Source organism: Arachis ipaensis, chromosome B10 (genome assembly GCF_000816755.2).
Source record: "Arachis ipaensis cultivar K30076 chromosome B10, Araip1.1, whole genome shotgun sequence".
NCBI classification, from domain to species: Eukaryota; Viridiplantae; Streptophyta; class Magnoliopsida; order Fabales; family Fabaceae; genus Arachis; species Arachis ipaensis.
In genome coordinates this window covers 30,764,368-30,776,749 of record NC_029794.2, presented here as the reverse complement: position 1 = coordinate 30,776,749, position 12,382 = coordinate 30,764,368, and the positions used below count along the sequence as shown (strand labels likewise).

The window sequence follows — 12,382 nt, the reverse complement described above, 5'->3', positions numbered from 1 at the left end:
TAATTGTGACCAAACTCATAACCAAAGCGGTGAGAATTCATAGTAACAAAAGAAAGTAAAAACAACAACTAATAAGAAAATAATGAGAATAAACTCCTAAAACTAGAAACAACTAACAAAGAAACAAAAAAGTAGAATTATTCACAATATTCACAATAACCAATAATAAGGCACACGTTTATAATTCCCCAGCAACGGCACCAAAAATTGATGGGAAAAAATCGTCGGTAAAGAATTTCACAAGAGTAGTTGCGTTGCAAGTATAGATCTAAACCGACAATTAAACCTCAATCAAATTTAATTTGTTTGTCACTAAAGCAAACCCAATAAAAATAACTGAAGTATTAAACCTCGGGTCGTCTCTCAAGGAATTGCAGGGAAGTGTACTTATAATTGGTTATGAAAAAATATATTTTTGGGTTTTTTTAAAATGTTGAACAAGGAATGTAAATGATAAGAAAATAAATTAATAATTATGAAAAGTCCTAGCAAGAATTGATAATTAGAAGTCCTATCCTCATTATCATCATCAATTGCGACAAGAATTGTCCATTGTTCTACTTAGTCAACCTCTAACTATGAAAGAAAGTCAAGTGGAATTAATCAATTTGATTCTTCAAGTCCTAGTCAACTCCTAAGGAAAGACTAGCTTTAGTGGAATTCAAATCAACTAGCAACTTTCAATTGCTAATCAACAAAAGAGTTTGATTACTCAAGAGTCTCCAATTACTCAATCTAAGCTAAGAACATAAAAAGCTAATTTAAAATCTAACCAAGCATTTTATCAAACACTTGGAAGGCTTAAAATAAAAGCATAGAAGAACAATAGAGAATGTAAAATCTAAAACCAACAATTGCAAGAATCAATGATAACAAATAAAGCAAGAAGCAATAAACATGAAATATCTCAAATTGCATTAAATAGGAAATTGAATCTAACATGAAGAGTTCATAAATTAAATTGGGAAAATAAATAAACCGACAAGAGAAATAGATAAACTAAAGTGCTAGAACTAATAAGAGTAGAAGAAAACTAAATTAAAGTAAAACAGAAATCAGAGTTTGAGAAGAATTAAAGCTAAGAACCCTAAAACCTAGAAGAGGAGAGAGCCTCTCTCTCTAGAAAACTACATTTAAAACCTAAAATTATATGAATGAAAGTTGTCTCCATGATTCCCCCACTCTGCAGCCTCGTTTTCGGGCTTGGAACTGGGCCAAAAGGAGCCTAGAAATCGCCCCCAGCATCTTCTGTGTAATGCAGCACGTGACGCTTTGTCACACATACGCGTCGTCCACGCGTACGCGTCGCTTGGCAAAAATCCTGGTCACGCGTACGCGTTGCACGTCTTCTGCGCCAGTCACGCGTACGCGTCGCTGCCAGCTTCTCAAAACACCATTTTCTTGCGTTCCTTCCACTTTTGCATGCTTCCTTTCCATCCTCTAAGTCATTCCTGCCCTATAACCCTAAAAACACTCAACAAATATATAATGGCATCGAATGGTAATAAGAGGGAATCAAAATTAGCAAGTTTAAGGCCAAAGAAACATGTTTTTAATCATAACATAAAATTAGGAAGAAAAATGTAAAACATGCGAATTATATGCATAAGTGTGAGAATAATGGATAAAATCTACTAAATTAAGTACAAGATAAACCCTAAAAATGGGGTTTATCAAAGACGTTTTGCTTTCCATAATCATTAACCATTGTCTTGCCCAATTCTTGATGCATCTCTTGAACAAATGATTTAGCCGTGTTTGCAAAATCTTCTTTTTTTCTCTTAGTTGTTGCTCTTGTAATGAGACTAATTAGCATATGACAGTTCTCAATTTATCCCACAGAGCTCATATCATTCCTTCCCTCTTGAAAAAGATTCGTTCTCGAATCTGCATCAAAATCAAAAGGAGATAGGTCAGAAACATTAAAAAAAGTTCACATATTATACTCAGTTGTAAGGTCAATCTTGTAATCATTGTTATTGATCCTTTCAAGCACCAAAAATAGACCATCACCCCTAGGGTCTAACCTGAATTTTTTTTGAATAGGAAACCTCTCCTTTCTCAAACCCATACCCAGTCACCAAGTTCAAAGACAAGTTGTCTTCGACCTTTATTCACCCTTTGAGCTGTCAACTTGTTTTTCTTTTAAATCAACTCACGTGCTTTCAAGTACATTGCTTTAACCTTTTCAACTTTACCTTCTGTACCCAAGCTAACAAGATCATGCAAAAGCAAAGGTAATAAGTCTAAAATAGTTAAAGAGTTAAAACCACAAACAAGTTCAAAAGGAAAAAAGCTGTAGAAGAATGAATTGTTATATTATAAGAAAATTCAATAAAAGATAAACAATCTTCCCAAATTTTTAGATTCTTACCAACAACAGCACGTAATAAGGTCCCTAATATTCTATTTACTACTTCAGTTTGACCATCAGTCTAAGGATGACAAGTAGTAGAGTATAATAATTTTGTGTCCAATTTAACTTATAACATTTTTCAAAAATGACTCAAAAATTTTACGTCACGATCAGAAACAATAGCTTGGAGAACACCATACAAGTGCACAACCTCTCTAAAGAAAGATCAACAATGTTTGTTGCATCATCAGTTTTATGGCATGCAATAAAATGAGCCATTTTAATAAACCTGTCTACCACAATAAAAATGCTAACTCTACCTTTCTTAGTTCGAGACAAACCAAGAATAAAATCCAGAGAAATATTAACCTATGGATGCACAGGAACAGGTAACAGAGTATACAAACCATGTAGTAAAAATTTAGCTTTAGTCTGTTTACATGCAATACACTTAGCAAAAAATTTTTTAACATCCCTAAGCATGTGTAGCCAGTAAAAATGTTCAGATAACACATCCAGTGTCTTATGCATACCAAAATGATCCATTATACCCCCATTATGTGATTTCCGAATAATTAAGTCCCTAATAGAACAAGCAAGCACACAAATTCTATTACCACGAAACAGAAAACCTTCATGTCTATAAAATTTGTTAAATACACCATGTTCACAAAAGGCATAAATAACAGAAAAGTCAGAATCAGTGGCATATAACTCCTTTAAAAACTCAAATCCTAACAACTTACAAGTAAGTGTAGTAATCAAAGCATACCTCCTAGATAAAGCATCAGCAACTACATTCTCTTTAGTTTGTTTAAAGGCAATCACATATAGAAATGTCTCAATGAATTCCACCCATTTAGCATGTCTTTTATCAAACTTGCCTTGTCCCTTTAGGTGCTTCAAAGATTCATGATCCGTGTGAATCACAAACTCCTTAGGTAAGAGGTAGTATTGCCAAACCTCCAAAGCTCAAACCAAGGCATATAATTCTGTCTTACGTTGAATATTTGCACTGAGCTGAATTCAACTTTTCACTAAAGAAGTCAATAGTACACTTTTTTTGCATTAAAATAGCACATATACCAATCCTAGAAGTATCACATTCGATCTCAAAGGTTTTATCAAAGTTAGGTAAAATAAGAATAGGAGCAGAACACAAACAATATTTTAGGGTATGAAATATAATTTTTTGTTCCTTTTCCATTTAAATCCAACATCTTTTTTTATAACCTCTGCGAGAGGCGTAGCAATGGTAGAAAATTTTTTCACAAATCTCTTGTAAAACCCAGCTAAACCATGAAAACTTCTTACCTCAGAAGTATTCTTGGGTGTTGGCCGTTTATGAATACCCTTCACCTTTTCCTTATCAACCTCAATTCCACTCACACTCACAATAAAACCAAGAAATACAACTCTATCAATAAAAATGTGCATTTTTTAAGATTGGCATATAATTTTTCTTTTTGAAACATTTCTAAAACAGCTAAAACATGTGATAAGTGGTCTTCTAAACAAGTGCTATAAATGAGAATATCCTCAAAATAAACAACAAATTTACCCAAAAATTCTCCCAAAACATCATTTATTAGACGCATAAAAGTACTAGTTGCATTAGTTAACCCAAAAAGCATTACTAACCACTCATATAACCTATGTTTGGTTTTAATGTAGTCTTTCATTCATCTCTGGATTTCATTCTAATTTGATGATACCCACTTTTCAAATCAATTTTAGTGAATATGCATGCACCATGTAATTCATCAAGCATGTCATCTAACCTAGAATAGGATAACAATACTTTACCGTAATCTTATTTACTGCACGACAATTCATATACATCCGCCAAGTACCATCCTTCTTTGGAACCAACAAAACTGGTACAACACATGGATTCATGCTCTCTCTAATGTGACCTTTGGCTAGTGAGTCCTCTTCTTGCCTTTGAAGTTCTTTTGTCTCCTCAGGGTTACTCCTATAGGCTAGTCTATTCAAAATGCTAGCACTAGAATAAAATCAATTTGGTGTTCAATCCCTCGTAACGGAGGTAAACCACTGGGCATGTCAGTAGGAAAGACATTCACAAATTTCTGCAACAAAGAGACAAAATTATTTGGCAAATTTGGATTAAGTTCAGTGTTAGATAACAAAGTATTCCTAAACCGAGCCATAATCACAGCTCTCTTGCCTATTAAAACACTCTTTAAATCTCTCTCTTTTGTAAATAAACACAATTTTCTCTCAACTCTCTCATTTTTCTCTGTATTTGCACTATTCTCATGACATGTACTCTTTTCTTTCTTTTCACTCACCTTTGGTTCTTTTTCTATATTTTTTCTCTCATAGCCTCTTTTTTCTCAGATTTTTCTTTGGCCTCACATCCCATTTTCTCCTTGGTATCCTGTTGAAGCTTTAACTAGTCAAGGTAAACCTCCTTAGGTGATAATGGAGCAAGAGTGATCTTACGACCATTAAAATCAAATGAGAACTTATTCGTGTAACCATCATGGAATGCTCGACGGTCAAACTGCCAAGGTTTTTCCAATAATAAATGATAAGCTTGCATTGGCACCACATCACGCAGTGCCTCATCAACATATTTTCCAATAGAGAATGCAATTGTCACCAGCTTATCAATCTTGATCTCACCACTGTCATTCAACCACTGGTGCACGAAATTGTGATCATCAACAATGGCGCCAAAAACTTGGTGCTCTCAAACGTGAATCACACTTTGTCATAATTCCGCACAACTAACCAGCAAGTGCACTGGGTCGTCCAAGTAATAAAACTTACGTGAGTAAGGGTCGATCCCACGGAGACTGTCGGCTTGAAGCAAGCTATGGTCATCTTGTAAATCTCAGTCAGGCGGATTCAAATGGTTATGGAGTTTAAGGTGATGAAAATAAACATAAAATAAAGATAGAGATACTTATGTAATTCATTGGCGGATTTAAGATAAGCGTATGAAGATGCTTTGTTCCCCTTGAACCTCTGCTTTCCTATTGCCTTCTTCCAATCATTTATACTCCTTTCCATGGCAAGCTTTATGTTGGGCATCACCGTTGTCAATGGCTACATCCCGTCCTCTCAGTGAAAATGGTCCTGATGCTCTGTCACAACATCGGCTAATCAGCTGTTGGTTCTCGATCATGTCGGAATAGGATCTATTGATCCTTCTGCGTCTGTCACACGCCCCACAATCGCGAGTTTGAAGATCGTCACAGTCATCCCTTCCTAGATCTAACTCGGAATACCACAGATAAGGTTTAGACTTTCCGGATCTCAGGAATGGCTGCCAATAATTCTAGCCTATACCACGAAGGTTCCAATCTTAGATTAGAAACCCAAGAGATACGCATTCAAGCCATTGTTAGTAGAACAGAGGTGGTTGTCAGGCACATGATCATAGGTGAGAATGATGATGAGTGTCACGGATCATCATATTCATCAAGTTAAAGAACGAACGAATATCTTGTAGAAGAAATAGACTTGAGTTGAATAGAAAAACAATAGTACTTTGTATTAATTCATGAAGAACAGCAGAGCTCTACACCTTAATCTATGGTGTGTAGAAACTCCACCGTTGAGAATACATAAGAACAAGGTCTAGGCATGGCCGTGAGGCCAGACTCCAAACGTACATAAGATAGCCTAAGACTTATCAAAGATCCAAAAGTATAAAAATACAATAGCAAAAGGTCCTATTTATAGAGAACTAGTAGCCTAGGGTTTACAGAAATCAGTAATTAATGCAGAAATCTTCTTCTGGGCCCACTTGGTGTGTGCTTGGGCTGAGCATTGAAGCATTTTCGTGTAGAGACTTATCTTGGAGTTAAACGCCAGCTTTTGTGCCAGTTTGGGCGTTTAACTCCAGCTTTTGTGCCAGTTTTGGAGTTAAACGCCAGAATTCTTGAGCTGACTTGGAACGCCTGTTTGGGCCATCAAATCTCGGGAAAAGTATGGACTATTATATATTTCTGGAAAGCCCAGGATGTCTAATTTCCAACGCAATTGAGAGCGCGCCAATTGGGCTTTTGTAGCTCCAGAAAATCCATTTTGAGTGCAGGGAGGTCAGAATCCAACAGCATCTGCAGTCCTTTTTCAGCCTCTGAATCAGATTTTTGCTCAGGTCACTCAATTTCATCCAGAAAATACCTGAAATCACAGAAAAATACACAAACTCATAGTAAAGTCCAGAAGAGTGATTTTTAAATAAAAACTAATAAAAAAATAATAAAAACTAATTAAGATATACTAAAAACATACTAAAAACAATGCCAAAAAGCGTATAAATTATCCGCTCATCACAACACCAAACTTAAATTGTTGCTTGTCCCCAAGCAACTGAAAATAAAATAGGATAAAAAGAAGAAATGTACAATGAATTCCAAAAACATCTATGAAGATCAGTATTAATTAGATGAGCGGGGCTTTTAGCTTCTTGCTTCTGAACAGTTTTGGCATCTCACTTTATCCCTTGAAGTTCAGAATGATTGGCATCTATAGGAACTCAGAATCCAGATAGTGTTATTGATTCTCCTAGTTAAGTATGTTGATTCTTGAACACAGCTACTTTATGAGTCTTGGCTGTGGCCCTAAGCACTTTGTTTTCCAGTATTACCATCGGATACATAAATGCCACAGACACATAACTGGGTGAACCTTTTTAGATTGTGACTCAGCTATGCTAGAGTCCCCATTTAGAGGTGTCCAGGGTTCTTAAGCACACTCTTCTTTTTGCTTTGGACCTCGACTTTAACCGCTCAGTCTCAAGTTTTCACTTGACACCTTCACGCCACAAGCACATGGTTAGGGACAGCTTGTTTTAGCCGCTTAGGCCAGGATTTTATTCCTGTGGGCCCTTCTATCCACTGATGCTCAAAGCCTTGGATCCTTTTTATCACCCTTGCCTTTTGGTTTAAAGGGGTATTGGCTTTTTCTGCTTTTTTTTTTTCAAGTTTTTTACTGCTTTTTCTTGCTTCAAGAATCAATTTTATGATTTTTCAGATCATCAGATAACATTTCTCCTTTTCCTTTCATTCTTTCAAGAGCCAACAATTTTAACATTCATAAACAATCAAATTCAAAAATATGCACTGTTCAAGCATTCATTCAGAAAGACAATAGTATTGCCGCCACATCAAAATAATTAAACTGTTTTAAAATTTGAAATTCATGCACTTCTTTTTCTTTTTCAATTAAAAACATTTTTCATTTAAGAAAGGTGATGGATTCATTTTCATAGCTTTAAGGCATAGACACTAATGATCATATAATAAAGACACAAACATAAATAAACATAAAGCACAATTTTCGAAAAACAGGAAATAAAGAACAAGGAAATTAAAGAACGGGTCCACCTTAGTGATGGCGGCTTGTTCTTCCTCTTGATGAAATCTAAGTATTTCCTCCAAACCATTGTAAGCCAATTCTTTGGGTCCGGGTTCACACTTTGATCATGGTTCTTGGTGATCCATGCATTGGCATAGAACTCTTGAACCATTAAGATTCCGACTTGTTGAATGGGGTTGGTGAGAACTTCCCAACCTCTTCTTCGGATCTCATGTCGGATCTTCGGATACTCATTCTTTTTGAGTTTGAAAGAGACCTCGGGGATCACTTTCTTCTTGGCCACAACTTCATAGAAGTGGTCTTGATGCACCCTTGAGAGGAGTCTCTCCATCTCCCATGACTCGGAGGTGGAAGCTTTTGCCTTCCCTTTCCTCTTTCTAGAGGTTTCTCCGGCCTTTGGTGCCATAAATGCTTATGGAAAAACAAAAAAGCTTTAGCTTTTACCACACCAAACTTAGAAGGTTTCTCGTCCTCGAGCAAAAGAAGAAAGAAGAGAGTAGAAGAAAAAGAAATAGAGGAGATGGAGTGGGTTTTGTGTTTCGGCCAAGGGGAAGAAGTGGTGTTTAGGTTGTGTGAAAATGAAGGAGTGAAGATGGGCTTATATAGGGGTGAGAGGGGTGTGTATGGTTCGGCTATAGAGGGTAGGTTTGGGAGGGAAAGTGATTTGAATTTGAATGGTGAGGTAGGTGGGGTTTTATGAAGGATGGATGTGAGTGGTGAAGAGAATTGTGGGATTTGATAGGTGAGGGGTTTTTGGGGAAGAGGTATTGAGGTGATTGGTGAATGGGTGAAGAAGAGAGAGAGAGGTGGGGTGGGTGGGGATCCTATGTGGTCCACAGATCCTGAGGTGTCAAGGATATCTCATCCCTGCACCAAGTGGCGTGCAAAATGCCCCTTTCTGCTAATCCTGGCGTTAAACGCCAGGCTGCTGCCCATTTCTGGCGTTTAACGCCAGCTTCTTGCCCATTCCTGGTGTTAAATGCTAGGCTAGTGCCCTTTTCTGGCGTTAAACGCCCAGAATGGTGCCAGACTGGGCATTTAACGCCCCTTCTGCTACCTTTACTGGCGTTTAAACGCCACTAACTATCTCCTCCAGGGTGTTCTATTTTTCATTCTATTTTTCACTTTGTTTTTGCTTTTTCAATTGTTTTTGTGACTTCATATGATCATCATCCTACAGAAAACATAAAATAACAATAGAAAATAGAAATTTAACATAGATAAGTAAAAATTGGGTTGCCTCCCAACAAGCACTTCTTTAATGTCAATAGCTTGACAGTGGCTCTCATGGAGCCTCACAGATGTTCAGAGCAATATTGGAACCTCCCAACACCAAACTTAGAGTTTGAATGTGGGGGTTCAACACCAAACTTAGAGTTTGGTTGTGGCCTCCCAACACCAAACTTAGAGTTTGACTGTGGGGGTTCTGTTTGACTCTGTATTGAGAGAAGCTCTTCATGCTTCCTCTCCATGGTTACAAAGGGATATCCTTGAGCTTTAAACACAAGGGAGTCTTTATTCACTTGAATGATCAATTCTCCTCTGTTAACATCAATCACAGCCTTTGCTGTGGCTAGGAAGGGTCTGCCAAGGATGATGGATTCATCCATACACTTCCCAATCTCTAGGATTATGAAATCAGTATGGATGTAATGGTCTTCAACCTTTACCAAGACATCCTCTACAAGTCCATAAGCCTGTTTTTTTGAATTGTCTGCCATCTCCAGTGAGATTCTTGCAGCTTGTACCTCAATGATCCCTAGCTTCTCCATTACAGAGAGAGGCATAAGGTTTATGCTTGACCCTAGGTCACACAGAGCCTTCTCAAAGGTCATGGTGCCTATGGTACAAGGGATTGAGAACTTTCCAGGGTCCTGTCTCTTTTGAGGTAATCTCTGCCTAGTCAAGTCATCCAATTCTTTGATGAGCAATGAAGGTTCATTCTCCCAAGTCTCATTACCAAATAACTTGGCATTTAGCTTTATGATTGCTCCAAGGTACTTAGCAACTTGCTCTTCAGTGACATCTTCATCCTCTTCAGAGGAAGAATACTCATCAGAGCTTATGAAAGGCAGAAGTAAATTCGATGGAATCTCTATGGTCTCAGAATGAGCCTCAGATTCCCATGATTCCTCATTAGGGAACTCCATGGAGGTCAGTGGGCGTCCATTGAGGTCTTCCTCAGTGGGAATCACTGCCTCTTCCTCCTCTCCATGTTCGACTATGTGAGATGTGGTTATGGCCTTGCACTCTCTTTTTGGATTCTCTTCTGTATTGCTAGGGAGAGTGCTAGGAGGGAGTTCAGTAATTTTCTTACTTACCTGACCCAATTGTGTCTCCAAATTTCTAATGGAGGACCTTATTTCATTCATGAAACTTTGAGTGGTTTTGATTAAATCAGAGACAATGGTTGCTAAGTCAGAGTGGCTCTGCTTAGAATTCTCTATTTGTTGCTGAGAAGATGATGGAAAAGGCTTGCCATTGCTAAACCACCATTGTTGTTGTTGAAACCTTGTTGAGGTCTCTATTGATCCTTCCATGAGAAATTTGGATGATTTCTCCATGAAGGGTTCTAGGTGTTTCCATAGGATTCTCCCATGTAATTCACCTCTTCCATTGCTGGGTTCTCAGGATCATAAGCTTCTTCTTCAGAGGAAGCTTCCTTAGTACTGCCTGTTGCAGCTTGCATTCCAGACAGACTTTGAGAAATCATATGAACTTGTTAGGTTAATATTTTATTCTGAGCCAATATGGCATTCAGAGTATCAATCTCAAGAACTCCTTTCTTCTGAGTTGTCCCATTATTCACAGGATTCCTTTCAGAGGTGTACATGAATTGGTTATTTGCAACCATTTCAATGAGTTCTTGAGCTTCTGCAGGCGTCTTCTTCAGATGAAGAGATCCTCCAGCAGAGCTATCCAATGACATCTTGGATAGTTCAGACAGACCATCATAGAAGATTCCTATGATGCTCTATTCTGAAAGCATGTCAGAAGGGCACCTTCTGATCAATTGCTTGTATCTCTCCCAAGCTTCATAGAGGGACTCACCATCCTTCTGTCTAAAGGTTTGGACTTCCATCTAAGCTTACTCGATTTTTGAGGTGGAAAGAACTTTGCCAAGAAGGCATTGACTAGCTTTTCCCAAGAGTTCAGGCTTTTCTTAGGTTGTGAATCCAACCATGTTAGCTTTCTCTTCAAGGTCCTTTCAGGTTCAGGATCAGCTTGAACAAGTATGCCTTTATCTTTGTTCCTGCTCATATGAAAGAGAAGAGAACAAGAAAGTAGGGAATCCTCTATGTCACAGTATAGAGATTCCTTGAGGTGTCAGAGGAAAAGAAGAATAGAAGGAGAAGATGGAGAAGAATTCGAACATATAAAGAAGGAGGGAGTTCGAATTGTACCTTGAGGAGGAGTCTTAGTCCCTTAAATAGAAGGATGTGAGAAGAGGGGAAGAATTTTCGAAAATTAATTAAAAGATTTTAAAAAGAAATTTGAAAATTTGATTGAGATTTTCGAAAACTAAGATTGGGAAAGAAATAAAGTGATTTTTGAAAAAGATTTTGAAATTAGAAAAAGATATGATTGAAAAAATTAATTTTGAAAAAGATGTGATGGAAAAGATATGTTTGAAAAGATATGATTGAAAATCAATTTAGAAAAAAAATTTTTTAAAATTAAAGTTGATTACTTGACTATCAAGAAATTAAAAGATATGATTTTAAAATTTAAAGTTCGATCCTTTCTTAATAGGCAAGTAACAACTTGAAAATTTTGAAGTAAATCTTTAATTGAAGCAAGGATTTTTGAAAATGGTAAAAATAAATATAAAAAGGAAAGAAATTGATTTTGAAAGAGATATGATTGAAAAGATATGATTTGAAAAAGATTTGATTTTGAAAAATTATGAAAACTTGAAAAAAATATGAATTAAAAACAAAATCTTCCCTCTAGTGTCATCCTGGCGTTAAACGCCCAGCCAGGTACCCTGGCTGGCGTTTAAACGCCAGTTTTCCTTTTTCACTGGGCGTTTTGAATGCCCAGCTTTTTCTGTTTGATTCCTCTGCTGAATATTCTGAATCTTCAATTCTCTGTATTATTGACTTGAAAAGACATAGTTTTGAAAATATTTTTGAATTTTTGATGATGGGAATCAATAAAAAAATGCAACTAAGATCAAATAAACAATGCATGCAAGACACCAAACTTAAAGGTTTGTATACTAAGGACTATAACAATGTAAAAATGCATGTAAGAAACAACAAAACATACAAGACAAGAGAATTTGAAGATCAAAGCAATGAAATCATCAAGAACAACTTGAAGATCAATGAAGAACAATATGTATAAATTTTCGAAAATTAGAAGGATAAAGACATGTAATTGACACCAAACTTAAAATTAGACAATAGACTCAAACAGGAAACATAAAATATTTTTGGTTTTATGATTTTAAAAATTTTTTTGTATTTTTTTTGAAAATTATATAGAAAAGAAAATAAAGAGAATCAAAACTTCTAATAAGAATTCCAGGAATCATGCAATGTTAGTCTAAAGCTTCAGTCTAAAAAGGATTAGACATGTTTGGCCAAGCCATAAAATATTTTTGGTTTTATGATTTTAAAAATTTTTTTGTATTTTTTTTGAAAATTATATAGAAAAGAAAATAAA

General features: G+C 36.4%; 1 long non-coding RNA gene across 1 annotated transcript; it reads right to left on the bottom strand.

The window, feature by feature from the left end:
• Positions 1,727-5,018, bottom strand: LOC110268042. The gene is made up of 2 exons (XR_002356061.1): positions 2,014-5,018; positions 1,727-1,887 (listed from the first exon to the last, which is right to left on the bottom strand). It is a non-coding gene; the product is annotated as an uncharacterized LOC110268042 (long non-coding RNA).